The following is a 12,771-nucleotide window of genomic DNA, read 5'->3' as shown; positions in this document are numbered from 1 at the left end:
ACCAAATTTCAAGGCAATCGAGACACTCCGCAATATCACAATGGGATGTTACGCAGCGTATAACTCAAAAATTACGCAAAATTCTACCCCAAAGGCTGTGGTTTTCGGAATCAGCGTGTCAAGAAGGTCATGCATACCAAATTTGGAGGCGATCGTGACGCCCCGGAATATCCAACTGGCAATTGGATATCAATCTGCTGCTAGATTGACAGACGTTGGCGATACACGGGGATGACAGGGGGCTGCCCAGCGGCATCGCGAAGACCATGTACCGGTGTTGAGGGGTTGACATATTGTGCAGAAAATAGCTGTCGCAGTTGCGCTATTACTGCCCCCATGTCGCTAGGCATAATAGAGACGCATTGCCGGCTTGAGTACTTTGGTTACTTTGTCATAAAGATAAAGATATGGCAAATTGCACCCTGCTGATGCTTAATTTACCAGGTCCTATAAAAGTGTTGAACATATACATACCTGAACTGAATGTATTCATATTTGCATTTTATCGAACAGCTCTTCACGTAAGTCGGCCCTAATTTAGTAGCGACAACTCTGCTCCTTTTGGTCAGGTACGCTCATATGCCCTGCAAAGATCGCCTTGCCCATAGGTGTCTAATACCACTGGTATATAGTATATATATATATATATATAATACCACTGGTATATATATATATATATATATATATATATATATAATTTTAAACGTGCACCACTTGTGCTACTCTGCAACACACTAATCTCTACATTATATAATAAAGTGTGTGCATCTATAAACATATATATATAATATAATATATATATATATATGTTCGTCTACCTGGTCGCACATGCTACTGCCCCTATTTGAGTCTGCTTCGTGCAGTAGGTTGTTTTTCATAGGCGCTGCATGGCTATTTGCCTCGACGCGCCGCAACTCCAAATCATCGTCATCAACTTAAAAGGTACAATTTGTACTAACTGTTTATTTTGTTCTACCTTAGGGCTCGAGGAAAATTTGTGTAGCTTTTGTGCTATCTGAAAATTCAAGCTATTTCACCTTTAACTATGTCTTTTTAACGAATTTTTGTGCTGGAGGTGGCCAACTTCGTGCTGTACATTGCAGACGCCTCGAACTTATTCTGACATCCCTCTTTTTGGTTCTAGGATACTTATGCAACTTTGTGGAACATCTAACTGCCACGGAATTGCTTTTGGAAACTATCTCGACCACTCTCAAAGCAAACTGAAGGTGCGGCCACTCTACTGACTATGTCATGCTGACATGATTGAATGTTAAAGTTGCTTGTTATTCTCCTCCCCCGGCATATGGTAGCCCTGTCAACCCCACATTGCGCAGCCAATTGCCATTCATTATGGAAGCCTACTATGTGGGCGCAGGGCTTAACGGTTCGCGGCATCCAAGATCCGCTTTGCAGCTGTGTTGTGAACATGTAGCTCAATCGGACAAGTTGCTGTCTAAGTACGTGCAACACTTTGCCAGTATGGCTATGACGCACTGCCAATAGGCACCCTATCTGCGCCTAGTTGACGCCCTACATTTAGTTATTAAGCCTCATTCGCACCACATCAGGTCATTAAATGCGCCAGCTAGTTGGCCCTTTAAGGTCCAGCTGACCGTCAGATTTTATTATATCTTGGGAAATTACACCCCAGCGCGTGTGAAGATAAAAAGTGTTTGCATGGCACCCAGTTTCCCCACTTGACAGCGAGCTGTATTTGAGTAGTATGCTACTGTTGTGTTCATCCATAGCTAGGGCTACGTTTGTATAGGTCAGGTTAGGTCAGGTCATATGATAGGTCAAGTGACGATTGCATTACGCCCTTCACTTTGGAAATTGTCATTGGTAAGCACTGAGCGCAGCCCGAGTTCTGTTGGCTCCGCAGTTCTGCGTCCTTTTCGATCGGATGGCGTGGTCCCTGGCATGGTTATCTCGGGGACCGTGTGTTTGACATGGCTGCAACATTTGTTGTGTTTTAAGGCCAATCAGACAGGAAAATGACATTGAATCCTTAACCTGTCTAAACGAGGCGGTGGGTTCTCTGTTGATGCACCCAGAGCGAGTGCAATTATTTTGGTAGGTACGCTTGAATTCGGCGTTCCAACGAGTGAGAAGTACATATTGATTCCAAAACATGTCAAATTAGTGGTCGAAATTCGGGGAAAATGGACGGTGGCCATTGCCTGGGCAATTGTAGAGTGAATGATTTCACGGGAAATATTTCTCTTACGAACTCGATCCACTAACCCGTCGGGCTGTGTCTACACTAGATGGCTTCCACGGATAGTGTTTTGCCATCTCAAATGCAATCTTTACCCGTGGGCAAGGCTATGTAACGAGGTAGAGCCGTCCGGTCCGAAAGGGGGCAACAACGAGCTTGCGCGAGAATAGTGGTAGTTTGGAAGCAAAGCCTGTATGACGTCAAGGTATACCATATTTGATGACGTCAGTGGCACGGAGGCCTCTCAGGTTAGCCAGCCGACTGTCACACAAACCCATTAGTTTGAATAGTGAGTATGTTTTGGTGGGCGTGCGGCTGGCGGTTTCTCCGTTGGACTGAGAAGAAATTATCCGTTATTTCGCTATCCGCACACATTTCTGGAATAAACAGTGAGTCCTGGAACAGTTAAGGGTTATCAGAATGTACGATTTTTGCATGCATGATGATATAACACTGGGCTATATGTCATGCGGCGTTTGTGGTGTATTGCATTCCATGACCAGGCTTGTCCAAGGCTGGCTTGTCGTTAGATAGCCTTGGGCTTGTCTGTGCCTTTGGTGCCTGGTGGCAGGGTTGAACATCTCAGCCTGCATAATTTGCTCTGTGTATAGGTATGATTACATGAACATTTGCAATATTTACTTGTTATAGCTCCCACTCTTCTTATCACAGTGATGCGAGTACAGTAACGTAAGTACACTAAAACCCTATGATATTGGCCTCATGATGCCACAGTCAAGTGTTTTGTACTTAAGGGTTGTAAACATATGCATAATAAAATATTCACAGACCGGACATTTCAAATGATACCAATCCTTCAAGACAAACTGCACAGGAGATCCCTCGTACAAGGCGTAGTCATGGCAACTGATCGCAACCCTCTGATATGAAGCGCCAAGCAACTGCGATACGCGATGCGCTGCAAACGCCGCATGACGTTTAACCCCTAGTTATGTACACCCCATGGAAGAATATGAAATTCTGATTAGGTAAACTGTTCCGAGATTCAACCTCCTTTCTAGAATTGTGTTCGCATGACAAAACCATGACCATTCACTTCAGAGTCCAGCCGGGAAGCGCCAGCCGCACGCCACCAAAACATACTCACCATTCAAACTAATGGGTCGTGTAGCAGTCCAGCTAGCTAACTGAGAGGCTTCCGTGCCACTGACGTCATCAAATATGGTTTACTTGACGTCATGCAGGCTTTGCTTCCTAACTACCTCTATTCTCACGAACGCTCGATGTTGCCAGCTTTTTGATAGTGTTGAAACGATACGGATGACACCCCCTAATGTCCAACCCCCCAACACCGGTACATTGTCTACGCGATCCCGCTGGGGCTCTGAAATGGTTCCCCTGTGCCCGTATCACCTCTCCACGTTTATGCTCGGTGGTGTGGGTCTGCTGGTTGCCGATGAGTATCAAGGTGTGCGGAAGGCTAGAGAGGACAGTTCAAGCTAATGATCATCCTGGGGCATCAGTTTGTGCAGTTAAGTGGCCAAAGCCAGTCGTTTCACACCATATAGCTGCCTTATGAACTGTTAAACCATGCCCATAAGGCATGTATCGTATCTTGAAATGAGGCCGAGGGTATATTTGACTATGACCAAGAACCACCGCCACGCAACGACCCACAGCAAGAATGCGAAATCTGATGACTGAGGCTGAGTGCATTCAACTCGCTCCGTCGGAGCCTTACACGGTCAGGCCTGGTCAGGTCAGGTCAGGTCTGGTCTGGTCAGGTCGAACCTTACATGGACAGGTTTGGTCAGGTCTGGCCCGATCACGTTAGGTCAGGCCTGGGCAAGTCATAGCAGGTCAGGTCAGTTCAGGCCAGGCGTGGTCACGTCAGGTCAGGCGTGGTTAGGTCAGGTTGTTGTTGATTGGGGCTTTAGGGGCGCGCCGACCACTGTGGTTCATTTTGCGCCCATAACAGCAAAAATGGCTACCTACGACGGTAAATGACTAAAAAAATATATATTATTCGGAAATGAAAATGGCCGATTGGTGTGAGGAACGCGTCATTGATAGCGAAGCTTTCGGCAACCTAAAAACTTCCTACACGCGTATAAACTATTCAGGCAGGTGTATATAAAGTGAGCAGAACTTAACATGCGATGCGAACTCGAGGGTATGTTGGGTATGTGGTGAGCTGTCAGCTAGTAAATCGGAGAGCGTCAGGGACGGCGGCCGGCCGGGCCAAAGAAACTCAGAACGCTCGACACGTAGTATGGGACAAATATGAGCACATGTTCCACTGTGAGCGTGGTGTTGCAGTGGCGACATCGTGGTAGTTCGTCGTGACATAGTAGTTATCGATGTGTAGCATAAGTATGACCAATCCGCAACAGACACAGGATTACTCCCTCCCGTCTAGACTTTTGATAGGAATGACTGCCATTCCTGAACAACTGGCTTGATGTTTTTCAGTTTAGTGGTGTCCATCGCATCCCATGTGCTCTGCCATTCCCCGCGCAAAAAGGCAGAGATGGGCGAGTACAGGTCTGTGGCGGGCATCGGAAACGCTCTGCGACAGGGGCGACGAGTAGCACGCTTTGCAGCAGAGTCAGCCAGCTCGATTTCCCGCAATACCAACGTGGCTCGGAATCCAGCAAAGTACTTTGGTCTTGCCAGCCCGGTACAGAGAGCCGAGACTGCAGTAAAACATCCTGGGCAAGGGACTGGATTAAAACTCCTTAGTGCCGAAAGGGCACTTAGGGACTCCGATCAAATCACTTGCAGACTGTTCTTCGCCCACCTCTATAAAGCAGAGCGCCTTAATGATAGCTAGGTCAGGTCTGGTCTGGCCTGGCCTGGTCAGATCATGCCTGGTCAGTTCAGGGTCAGGTCAGGTCTGGTCTGGTCTGGTCTGGTCTGGTCTGGTCTGGTCTGGTCAGTTCAGGTCTGGTCTGGTCTGGTCTGGTCTGGTCTGGTCAGGTCTGGCCTGGTTAGATCAGGCCTGGTCAGTTCAGGTCAGGTCTGGGCAGGTCTGGTCTGGTCTGGTCAGTCTGGTCAGATCAGGCCTGGTCAGGTCAGTCTGGTCAGGTCTGGTCACGTCTGGTCAGGTTCAAGTCTGGTCAGATCAGGCCTGGTCAGGCCAGGCCTGGTCAGGTCAGGTTACGTCTGGTCAGGTCAAGTCTGGTCAGGTCAGGCCTGGTCAGGTCAGGTCTGGTCAGGTCGAGCCCGTGTGCGTCCAACACACGACCAAGACCAGCCGGGTTTGCAGGCTGGCGGCGCGCGCCACGGGCGCCGTCTGGCACTCCAAACCGGCAGGAGGGGCGGGGCAGGCCTGCCTGACAGACACGAGAATCCGCTCCGGCTTCATTCCACGTCAACCCGGCGGACGCCCCGCACCTCAGGCTGGTCTTCAGCGGAGCCGGAGAAGCAAGACCTCGCGCTGCTGCGGCCCGAGGCTCACGCACCCCAAACTCTCGTCCAGGCTCTCTCCCGCTCGTTGTGAGAGCCCCACCATCCCCACGCACTGCCCGGCGGAGACCTCTCCCTCTCCAGCCGCTGCGCCTGCTCACACACACAACACCAACACGCACGCGCGCGCGCACGCACGCGACGCACGCACGCACGCACGCACGCACGCACGCACACACCGCGTGGCCAGACAACTCTGCCGACGACAGCGCAGAACACGCAGGACGCAGAACACGATGCAAGCGTATTGGCGTCGTTCAGTGCAGGACGAGTTGCTCACGGCGGTACGACAGTGCTCCGCGTGCGCGCCCGGTCACCCACAGCGGACACACTCACCCGTCGCCACCCATGGCCACAACCTGGAACACGACACGAGCGGGCTTCGGCGTCGCCTGCATTAAGTACGTGAATTTGGGAGCCGACGTTTGATCTCGCTGGCAGCTTGGTTCCTTAAGTACAGAGCACACGTCTGAGTATACAACGAAGCACCGTCGCCTAAAAGCTTCGTGCCGAGTAGATTAGACATAGCAACGTGATTTTTTTAGACATTAGACATAGACATAGACATGGCCGAGCCTGCGTTTCAGATCCCCGACGACTTCTCCGCCGTGACGTCACAGACCGTCCGCGGGCCGGCCGTGACGTCACGAGACGGACGCCGGTCCACGCACGTGGCAGCAGGGTGCAGCGGCTAGTTCGAGTTGGACAGGAAGGACACCTTGTTGACTGGAAACGCGAAAAAGGGACGTGAGAACGCTGGGATCGAATGAGGCCGACTCACTGCACGATGGTTGGGCGGCTCCGATGGACTGCTGGAGTGGCACACCGACCGGTCATACCGGAATTCGAGGAGATCAGGCGGGAATTTAAGGACAGGGCGGGAATTCAAGAACAGCAGGCGGGAATTCAAGGAGAGCAGGCGGGAATTCGGAGAGCAGGCGGAATTAGGAGCAGGCGGGAATTTAAGGACAGCAGGCGGGAATTCAAGAAGGCAGGCGGGAATCCAAGGAGAGCATGCGGGAATTCGAGGAGGGCAGGCGGGAATTCGAGGAGGGCAGGCGGGAATTTAAGGACAGCAGGCGGGAATTCAAGAAGAGCTGGTGGGAATTCGAGGAGGGCAGGTGGGAATTCGAGGAGGGCAGGCGGGAATTTAAGGAGAGCAGGCGGGAATTTAAGAACAGCAGCGGGCGGGAATTTAAGAACAGCGGGGGGCGGGAATTCGGGGGAGAAGAAGGCGGAATTCGACAGCAGGCGGGAATTCGAGGAAAGCAGGCACGATTGAGCGCCGCGGGCAGCGAACAGGGTCGTAATACGGAGGTCAAATAATGAAAACCCTTACACAACCGTATCCAACTAAATAAACACAGGGTACGCTTGCAAAACAATACATGATAACCACAATTCCAAAGACAAATCGTATTGTGCACATTTATTGCTTTGATCTAGACCTCTGGATCTCTTGCCTGCAAGGTGCTTTCTAACCCAACCTGATGTGCTGAACTACATGACCTCTGGTCACCTGATCACAACCAATCAGCATAAAACTAGAGTCGACAGCATTCACCGGTCGCACCCAACACGTGAACGCAGCCGGGAGCGGGCCCGCTGACTGACCTGCGCTGTTGTCGAGCGGCGCCGGCGGGTGGAGGGTCGGGGCGCCGGCGAGCACCGCCTCCGCCTCGTCCCTCTCCAGCTTCATCTGGGCGTCGTCCACGGTCACCGCGTGGCTGCCGACACAGAGGGAGCTCTCTATACCAGAGGCCGGCGGCGGCTCCGGAGGGCCGGAGCCAGAGCACGGGCACAGGCCGGCGGCAGCTCCAGGGGGCCAGAGCCGGAACACAGGGGGCGCTCTCTGCATCACAGGCGGCGGCGGCGGCCCCCCAACACACGGCCCCGCCGCCACCGACGACCAACACAGACAGAGAGGACCCGTCCACGAGCGGGCGTCATCTACAGACTGTGGTAATCAGCTGGAGGAGGTCGGCGACGGTGCAATCACACGCCACAGGTGGTGGCCCGCCGGCTGCACTAGGCGAAGGAAAGGTCACGCGAGAGTGAAAATTTTGAAATTTTGGTTTTCAATGCATTTTGTGCGGTCTAGATCGGTTCGATCAGGTCACAGTGCATCCAAATTGAGGGGCAGAAATTGCAGTGTTGTTGACATGGCGTGGGCTCCGTCGGAATCTTGTTGGGTGGTTGTGTTTGAGAACCTCCACTGCCGGTTTGCTTCACCTTCCTCTCCCCCCCCCCCTTCCATGGGACCCGATCCACCCCTCCAAAACACAACACCGGAGATCCGCTCGTTTTTTGGGGGGGGGGCTGCCCCGGCGAGCTCAGACCCGAGACACAGGGGGTACAGGGGGGGGGGGGACATGATCTCTCACATGTCCAGGCCGCCGGCGTCCGCCTTGCCCGTGACCAGCTCCCGCCACTGGTCGGCAGTGTCCGAGATCACGCAGTGAGCGAACTCGCGGTCCTTGGCCCGCCGTTGAAGGCGAACTGCCGGCACGCGGAGACGTGCGTCACTCACCACCTGGCTCACTGCGCCGTCACGGAATCAGCCTGACGCAGCACACTCAGCCCTTCTGCGTCTCACACGCTGCACCAAGTCGCCTGTTGCGATGCGTTACACGCCGGTGGCGGCCATGAATGCCGAAACAAGCGGCCGTTGTGTGGAGTCAAACCCACGCCCTCGCAGTCGCATGAATGACGCGGCGCCGGACACCACCAGCGTACCACATGCCAGGACACTGCCAAAATATACCCTACGCGTAAGAACCGCAGCACGCAATGGTGCACTGGCAGACGAGTGGCAAACGAGGAGAAAGCACTGTCTCATCACAACGTGATCACGTAAAAGCGTCGAGACAAGCAAGGATGGGCTACGGTGCACTGGTCCAGACGTAAAACACTGCCTCGATAAATGACAGAGCATTTACAACCACGCGACCTAAAACACAGCAACCAAAAAGCAGCGACCGATGCCGACGGGTGGCGTTGGTAGCTCGCTCTAGCTTGGTAGCTCGCTCTAGTAGCTTGGTAGTATCGCTCTCTCGCTGCGGCGCCCGCAGCCCATTGTCTGCGGCACCACTGCCCCGACCCTGTGCCAGCCGTCCAACGCGCGCGGCCGCCTGCGTGCCGTGACCCGTGACCCGTGCCGTGACCCCTGACCGCGGCCCCGCGGCCTCACCTTGTTCTCCGGCTTGCCGTCGGGCACCTTGTACAGCCGGAGCCACTCGACGGTGGCGCTCAGGTAGCCGGGCATCAGCTTCTCCACGTCGGCCACGTCTGTCGGCACACCAGCGCGCGTCTCAGCCGCGGCGGCGGGGCCGGCCACGGCGCGACCGGCCCCCCGGCCGGCAGGGCCGTCGCCACCAGAGCTCACACAGCGCTGTGCGGCCCCGGCAGCCGGCAGCGGTCGCCAGCGGATGGGAGATGCAGCAGGACCGCCGCCGTCGAGGCATGCTAATGTGACTGAATGGCAGACGGTTGTGCCGCCGTCATTCGGCCGTGGCCGCTGTAAGACTCTGTACCGGCCGCTGTGCGAGGCCCCATGCCGGCCGCTGCGAGGCCCTGTGTAGGCCATGTGAGGCCATGTGCCGGCCATTATGAACCCTGTGCCAGCCGCTGTGAGGCCCTGTGCGGGTCATTTGAGGCCCTGTGCGGGTCATTTAGAGGCCTGAGCCGGCGGGCGGCGGCGCCCGGCCCACTCGCGGCCACCGTTCCGACCGTTCAGCCGTCAGCCGGCCGGGCGGCGGCGCCCGGCACTCGCGGCCGCCGCTCCGACCGTTCAGCCGTCCCGCCGGCTTACCGTTCAGCTGTTCGGCCAGGGGTCATCCACGTTGATGGCGAGGAGCTTCCAGTCCGTCTCGCCCTCGTCGATCATGGCCAGCCAGCACTCCCAGCAACCTTCACCTGGAGCACCTCACCCCGCCGGCACACCTGCGGAGGGCGGCACAGGGGCGTCACATGACTACTTCCCTGGAGCACCTAACCGCGGCGGTGCACCTGCGGAGGGCGTAGAGGGGAGTCACATGACCACCTTGACCTGAGCCACCGATCACGCCCGCAGGGGCGTGATCTCATCCACATCCACAACAACTCCAACACATGCACCACAGGAAAAACCGAGGATTCCCCCCCCACCCCCCCCCCACCCCCCCTCCCCCCCATTCCGCAGTTACAGAGCTAAACGGCTGCGACCATCTGGCGACAGAGCAGAAATACACAAGAATGAAGGCACTGTGCGAGCCACGGGCCACCGGACAGTGCCATCCGCGGACTGCCTCCTCCACTGAATCCTCTTCCGGTGAGCCTAACGGCCGCCACGCCCCGAGGTCCGGCCCGACGCCAGCAGATGACGTCACCGCCTCCGTGACGTCCTCCGCCGGCCGCTTCGATGACGTCACCCGCGGCCGCGTGCGGCGCCTCCCTTGTTGCCCAGCTCGCAGACGTCGATGGGGTCATTGTCACCCATGAAGCCGGTCGACTCGTCCGCGACGTGCGGGTTCTCCCAGGTCTGCCGACACGGCCCGGCGTCAGCCGGGAGGTCGGCCGCGAGCCGCGCGTGTGAGGCGCCATGCAACGGGTACAGGTCTGCACAGCCGTGACGGAAATGTAACTAGTCGCTGTCAAAGCCTAGCCAGTTGGACTATTGTGCACATCTTTGGTAAAAACATGACCCGACTCAGATTCCACACGGCGCGGACACGGGATGCTCGTTCGCGCTCGCGCATGGCACACCCAAAGCAGCGCGCAAAGTGTTGGTGTGTTCAAATGGCAATTGAACGCCATGTTAAGCCGCCCCCGCACGCGAATGCCCTTTGATAAAATGCTCGAGCCCCCGTCGCTTAAATAAGGGACCAATAACGGGCGGAGAGCACAACGCAGGTCGTATTCTGTGAACTGTAACCTGAGCCAGTGTGCACAGCAGCCTTGTAGCGCGGCCCCGGGGTACACCAGGCGGACGGGTGTAAACCCGGGGATGGGCCATGTGCACGAGGCCGGAATGTGCCACCGAGGCCGGCCGTGTACACCGAGGCTGTGTACCGCCGTCGGCCGCTACCACCGAGCCGATACCGACCTGAGGCAGGGCCGCCGTAGTCCAGATGTAGCGTGGTGCGGGAACACATTGGCCCACGTAGCGCAGCTTGGCCCTTCTTGGTGTCTGCTTGATGGGGTTCAGCGCTCGCCGGTGGCGATCTGCCGAACGAAAGGTCTGATCAGGTCGGGCAGGTCAGGTACAAGTCAGGGCACGTGCAGGTCAGATAAGGTCAGTCAGGTGCAGGTCATACAAGGTCAGGTCAGGTGCGTCAGCGCGTGCCAGACCGTGTTCCCACCAGCCCCGCGCTCCGACCGACGGGGGCGTCGTGGCAACTCACGGCGGCTGGCACGGCCTCTGACACGAGTAGGTACACTGCGTAGACCCGAACAGCGGGCTGTGCGCCACCGTGCCTCCAACTTACGTACGGTTCGAGCAAAACTGAGTACCGGTCGTAGCGACCTCGGAGAAAGATCGGTTCTGTCGTTTCAATTGATAGCAGATGAACACCCCGCCGAGCCACAATCCCGGTTCAACTCATGATCCATACTGTGGAGTTTGGCCTAGGTCAATCGGCTCGGTCCAGTCTGTTGCATTCCAGGTGCATTTCACTCGGTGACCTACATGACCTTTCGCCAAAAAATGTCACATAAGATGAGGGAGGTCACACTGCCGTGCCCGAGGACGAACGAAAACGAGCACGCTGCGCCGGTAAGCGTCATTGCAGAACTATGAATAAAGGCCATCTGACGAGAATGCATGCGACATGTCATGAGGGCCTTTCGGGGTGAATGTGCGAGGGTCAAGCGCGCCTGACCAATGCGCAAGGTCACCTACCCCTTTCTCCGTCGTGTCTTGGTCAACAGACCCAAAGCATGGTCGATTGAATAATTGCTTTATACAAGCGTGAACTCGCCGAGATCGTTACCATCGATAGTGGAAGGCATCGGACGGACGCTGCGGTCAGTAAAAGTCCACCGATACTGCCCCGCTTAACATATTTCGGGCCGTTACAAGCTGCCTCCGACTGCACCTGAGTCAATACCGCGCATGTAAAGACAGACATCCATTGGTAATCCGACGGCTCGGCTCCGCTCGGACCGTCCGTGGATGAGTCCACCGCGTCGGCGCGGCGGAAGTGCCTTAGCCACCAGACACGGTACGCACCCCGGCCGTCGGCCAATTAGCGCGCTGACTTTGACCGGCGCCGGAAAGGTCGTCTGAACAGGTGAGCGGGCGGAGGAGGGGTTACGTCTCCGCCAACATCGCAGACGGTCGGGGGGAGGGCAGCAGTCGCTGCGTCGGCACGGACAGCGGTACACGCGCGGCCGGTTGATGGTTTGACATCTGGCCGATCCCTGATCACCGCACATGATGCATATCAGACCTTGTTTTTCCCGCGTGATGTCATCCTTCAACCACACATAAACACAGCACACAGGAGTGGTTTCGGAAATTGAGTTGGCGGGGGGGGGGGGTGAACTGACAGTGACCTGCCCTACCCCTGAAATGTGCCCACAAACAGGTTTCCCCAGATTTGCCACTTAGTCCCAAAGTTGGGAGGCTGAGGCCCAAACCCCGGCGGGGGGGGGGGGGGGGGCATGAATAGGAGATACGACATGAAACGATTTATATCTATATACATATATAATCACGCTTCATAATATATCGTAACACCTTTCCGGGGGGTACCTTGGCATTCGTGTTAAGAGTGCGGTAGAGAAATGACATGTCGTCGGGCGTCCATTCACTTGCATACTTCTCTCTCCGACGCCCGGAGGCCACGATGTGCTCAGCGAGGGCACGCCCCCCCCCCCCCCCCTCCCAAACGCAATGAACGACACGAAAATGCGCGTGTCATTGCTGGCAATACACAGGCAGAACACGGCAGACGAGATGAGCAGAGGGTAAAATAAAAAAAAGGTTTCACGTGTTCGAATCGCGTCGTACCGTCCATCGACACACGAGGATCTCGCCGCCCCCTGGACGTGAGTCACGAATGCGCGGGCGATGGATCCGGCCAGCGTCGGGCCCGCAGGCGCGCTGTCTGAAATCCACCGGACAGGGTGACACGCGCGGC

At 55.8% G+C, this 12,771-nt stretch overlaps 1 pseudogene; it reads right to left on the bottom strand.

Annotated features, from left to right (window-relative positions):
* Positions 1-6,200: 6,200 nt before the first annotated feature.
* Positions 6,201-12,648, bottom strand: LOC119092630 (inorganic pyrophosphatase-like; annotated as a pseudogene).
* Between the last annotated feature and the right edge of the window lie 123 nt (positions 12,649-12,771).

The sequence above is a fragment of the Pollicipes pollicipes genome, unplaced genomic scaffold (assembly GCF_011947565.3).
Source record: "Pollicipes pollicipes isolate AB1234 unplaced genomic scaffold, Ppol_2.1 Scaffold_1600;HRSCAF=1878_pilon_pilon_pilon, whole genome shotgun sequence".
In the NCBI taxonomy this organism is placed as follows: Eukaryota; Metazoa; Arthropoda; class Thecostraca; order Pollicipedomorpha; family Pollicipedidae; genus Pollicipes; species Pollicipes pollicipes.
This window is presented reverse-complemented; position numbering and strand designations above follow the sequence as displayed.